The sequence below is a fragment of the Adiantum capillus-veneris genome, chromosome 11, assembly GCF_014529385.1.
Source record: "Adiantum capillus-veneris isolate H3 chromosome 11, ASM1452938v2, whole genome shotgun sequence".
Lineage (NCBI taxonomy): Eukaryota > Viridiplantae > Streptophyta > Polypodiopsida > Polypodiales > Pteridaceae > Adiantum > Adiantum capillus-veneris.
The window spans coordinates 138,202,581-138,207,454 of record NC_140941.1 but is presented as its reverse complement, the minus strand read 5'-3'; the positions used below and the strand labels follow the sequence as shown (position 1 = coordinate 138,207,454).

General features: G+C 41.1%; 1 pseudogene; it reads right to left on the bottom strand.

The window, feature by feature from the left end:
• Positions 1–2,014: 2,014 nt before the first annotated feature.
• On the bottom strand, positions 2,015–3,867 carry LOC147448100 (uncharacterized; annotated as a pseudogene).
• Positions 3,868–4,874: the final 1,007 nt, after the last annotated feature.

The following is a 4,874-nucleotide window of genomic DNA, read 5'->3' as shown; positions in this document are numbered from 1 at the left end:
TTGGATAAACAAGGGTAGAAAAATGGAGGTAGCCATGGATATTGCATTGTGCAGCCTTGAGGACGGCTCTAAATAAATAAAGACCGAGGGGCATAGGTGTTCAAGTAGACATAGACCACTAGGTGGTTGTGAGGATGGCTTTGAATGAACAAGGAGAGGCAAACAAAGGTAGCCACGAACTGTGCTACCTTGAGGACGTCTTTGAGTAAGCAAACATAGAGGGACATAGGTGTTTACATAGACACTTACCACTATGCATCCATGAGGATGGCTCTAGATGAGCAAGTGTAGGAAGATGAAGGTAGCCATGGACCACTACGCGGCCTTGAAGATGGCTCTAGATAAACAAAGACCAAGGGACATAGGCATTCAAGTAGACATGGTGGGCATGTGAGTATTGGCACACCCTAAATAGCTTTGGATAAATGAGGCATTGACGCTTAAGTACACATGGATTGGCAAGGGAGAGCTGGTAGCCATGGACAGTTAGACATGGGCCGCTCCCAGAAAATAGACAAAAACAAGTGGATATGGGCATTCAAGTAGACACAGACCATTGCGTGGCCAAAAAGGTCACCCTCTTCTCCTTCTTCTTCACCTTCCTCCTCTTCCCATGAGAGCTATGGCTATTCTCCTAGAGAATACAAGAGGGGAGAACATCGCAAATCATACCCTGCATGGCGAAGGTCACAAAAGCTCAAGAAGTCAAAGAGTGAGGAAAGAGTATCTCTTTTCTCACCTATGATGGCACCTTTGGTGCCACCGACAAAGTATTGCCTTCATTCAACAATTTGATGCGGCCTTTGGAGAGGAGGGCTTCACAGAGTCCTCGAAGCTACGCCATGTAGCTATGCACTTCCAAAAATTGTCTCATCAATGGTGGGCTAGCTTGCGTGGCAACAACAAAGCCCCAAAGACATGGAAAACTCTATGGGTTTCCATCATGAAGCAATTCCTTGCAAGCGATGCAAAGGACAAAGTGCTTACCAAATGACGCAATTTAAGATTCTCTCTCATGAGTCTATCCACAAATATGTAGACAAGTTTTGGGATTTACATCTCAAGGCTACTCTCTTACAAAAGATAGACTTTGCCGAGAAAAAGCAACAATTTTGTGCGGGATTACCTGAAGAGATGGCGGAATACATCAATTCTCAACGGTCTGGTTCTATGACCAAAGTAATCCATCACACCATGGTTGCTTCACACATCAATTTCCTACAAGGGGCTAGACGGAATGTCAAGCATTTGGAAAAAAAAGACAAAAATGATGCAAAGGGGAAAACCAATGCCCAAAATTCTTCCCTAGCCACTTCCAACAACAATAATCGGTCCAAGGAGAAGGAAGTTTACAAAGGAAAAAACAAATTCTCTTCTAAAGAGCTTGAAGCTTGTCGCAAGGACCATAAGTATTTTAAGTGTGGGGAGTAAGGACATGACTATCGCTCGCAATGAGACTCCTAGGGCTTCCACCATCAAAGCTCCAAAAGAGGAGTCTTACCATGTGGCGAGCGAGATTTCTCGAGCGAAGGAAAATCCGAGCAAATAAATAAAGAAACCAAATGGGCTTCGTTACGAAAGATGCATGAATATCCTACTTAAAGCCCCAAGTGATAGCAATAACACTATTCAAAATGAGAATCTTTTCTTGAATCCGTAAGTAATCGTCGCAATAGCATTGTTCAAAATTAGACTTTAGATTCTTTTGTGTAGTTGAGGCTTGATATGTAGAGCAATGAGAAACCCAAGCAGGTAGCAAAGCTATTACAAACCATGCAATGATCCACAACTACATTCAACACCATAATTTTAATTTTAACTTTAAATTTAGTCAACAATGCTCATACATCTACAAAGTTCCTAAACTATATTAAGAGACAATTGTCATATCTTATACCCAAAAAAGAGAGATTTCTTCAGGATTGTAAGATAACAAGTGGAATATAGAGAGCAACATGTCATGCCTCTACACTCTAACAACAACAAGAAGAAATGCTACGGTTCTATCTCGTGACTATGAAGAGTCACACTCATCATCAATAAAGACATAGCACCTCTGACACTTCTTGTGGGTGTCAAAATTGTATCGTATATCAGCAGCCATGGTTTTTGCAATCCCCTCGGCATAAACTGGCAACACACTTCCATACAAAAAGAAAAAGGTAAGTCTCACAATCCACATATAAGCAATACATAACCTACATCATTGAAACACAAGAAATCTCAAATTGTTGTTTGAATCATTATCCATAATTTCCAAATACTGAATAATGATACCAAAAAGTGACAAAATAGCATAAAAGTATGATGGAAACATAAAATAGGGGGGGGAAATGAAGTGTAAGGTGGACTCTCACTAGTCATCAAAGGGGTTAACACGCGAAGGCATGTCACCCACATCATCAACATCAAGAGAGGTGGAGGCCCCCTCTCTGCTTCGCTTTTTAGGGCGAAATAATGGTTGCACATAATCTGAAATCAAAGTGTCATCACTGTCGACTGCTGCACACACCCGCCCTATGCCTAAACATGCTGCCAATACGGGTGCTGTACCACATCCCAAATCCAAACAAAGACCTCCAGGCCTACAAAGAAGCTCCACAAAACATGCAATAAAAGAATGACTTCGTTGCAAACCACCACGCCATGGCTCTCCAGATGATGATCTCGCTAGAGAAGACTCTGGGAGATGGTGCATCATGTAAGAATCCAAAGGTTGCATGCCAAGTCGATTGAATAGCGGAGTGCTCTCAACCACAAAGCAAGGTGGTTGCATGCCAACCCTATGCACCATAAGTAAGAGAGAACAATGGCACTACACCACCACATAGACAATTAGAACAATAAATATAACAATAATACACCAAAATGAGAAACAAACAAGTTAATTATGTAGAAGAGCATTACCTCAATCTGACCACCAAAGTTATTACCATAACCATAAGCTCCATGATGAAGGACTACAATGCGACGATGAATAGCCATCTCTGATGCACGACAAAATCTCTCAACCCAGCCAATGGTATCTCCTACAAAAGTTTTCTAAAGTCACAATAAAAAACACACAACAAAAATATAGACAAGTATTGCATAAAATTATGATCGAAGCACAAACCTGTCATAGAGACCATGATCAACAACCACCCAGAGTCTGACAAAGTCGAATATGCAAGTTGCATGCCTGCACGAACATGATCCTCACTACAAATATCCCAAAGGGGCACAACAGGGGAGGCTAAGTGGGAACCACCAAAGGGAAGATCTAAAAAAATAAAATCAGCAACCCATGCGACTGTTCTCCCACCACGCACGCACAAGGTCCGATCACAGCGTGCAAATCCCATGTGCTCATGAACACGAATCCATGCCGGATGTCGAACACCGGCCTTAAAATCAACAGCAATGGCTATGTAGTCCCCAGAAATGACCATGCATCATGAGTCAGACAATGAGGACAGAGAAGACAAGGGAATATCAATGATGTAGACAAAAGAAATGGTTTTCTTTGCAACAATCTCCCCACGAGCTACTGGGATACAAGAGGCTAATCAAAGTGAATTAACTCCAATAAATGAGCATACAAACGACTGCATCGTAAGCGATAGCTCACCATGCTCTTGCTCCATGTTTTCATCCACCCTAGTCTCAACAATCACCTCCTTTCCCTTGTGAGAAGTATTTGTAGCTTAGAAAAAAGCAAAAAACACAATATCACCAGTATGTAAAACAAATAAGTTAAGGAAAAAGAGAGTTTAAAGCTCTTCAACAAATTATGTTTGAGACTGTTTTGAGTAACCATTTACCTGATATCACCTCATTCACTCTAGGAGGTAGAGTCACATCGATGGATGTGCCACCAACTCTCATAGTATCGTGAAGCTCTCTCTCTCTCTCACCAATACATGCCCAGAAGCCATGTCTATCCACCATGGACATGTCTCCATCTCCCAAGTAGTGAGCTTATGTATGGAAGGGGAGTACATGCATTCTTCCCCAGTAGATAGTTGTGCCCACTGCTTAGCTAAGAATGGAATCCCTGGAAGAAAGCCTTTTCCAACCAAGGATAATAGAAATCTAAAACAATCAAGCAAAATAACATCACTATAAACTTTGTAATTATGCAAAGCTTGAAATAAAAGTATGATGAGCTTGACCTATAGGCTAGCCGTTGAGATGCCATGCGTACTGTGTCCACTTTCTTCATAGCTTGCTTATCAACATCTTTTGTCTTAGCTTCAAGAGAGGTTTCCAAAGGAAAAAGATAGGGTCGTGCTTCAAACTTGAGCTCCTCAAAGTAAGAGGCAAGAGAGCAATCATGAGGCAACAAAATACCACCAACAATGTTGGTTAAGTCCTCCACAAACTTTGTGGCCCTATCAAAAATCCTTTGTAGAAGGCCCTCTCTACGAATCCAACTACATAACAAGGAAGACGAGAAAAATCTAAAACAATCACAAAAAACTAGCAATCCTACATCGAAGATTCTTAAATGTCAATAGAAAATTTACTTACATGCGATATATGATCTCCTTTCTTTAAACCATAAGATGCTCTAGTAATCTTGTCTGCTTCAAGCAAGGAAACCCATAACAGTTTGCTCAAGACAGGAGCATCATGCATAGCAATCAAGTTCAGTTTCTCAAGCGTAGCCCAACTATCAAGACCCCACTTGAGTGCAAGAACTCGAACCATCCAATCCGGTCCAAGATTCGGATCAACAATATTCAACAACTACAGTATTTGAGCAACGAATAAAAAACCAAGTTTGAATAGCTATTACACTATGTGCAAAAAACCTAAGTTCAAAAATAATTCAACCACCTTTCCAACGCGATCTCCATATTTTAGTGCTAAATCATTCAATATCTTATCCT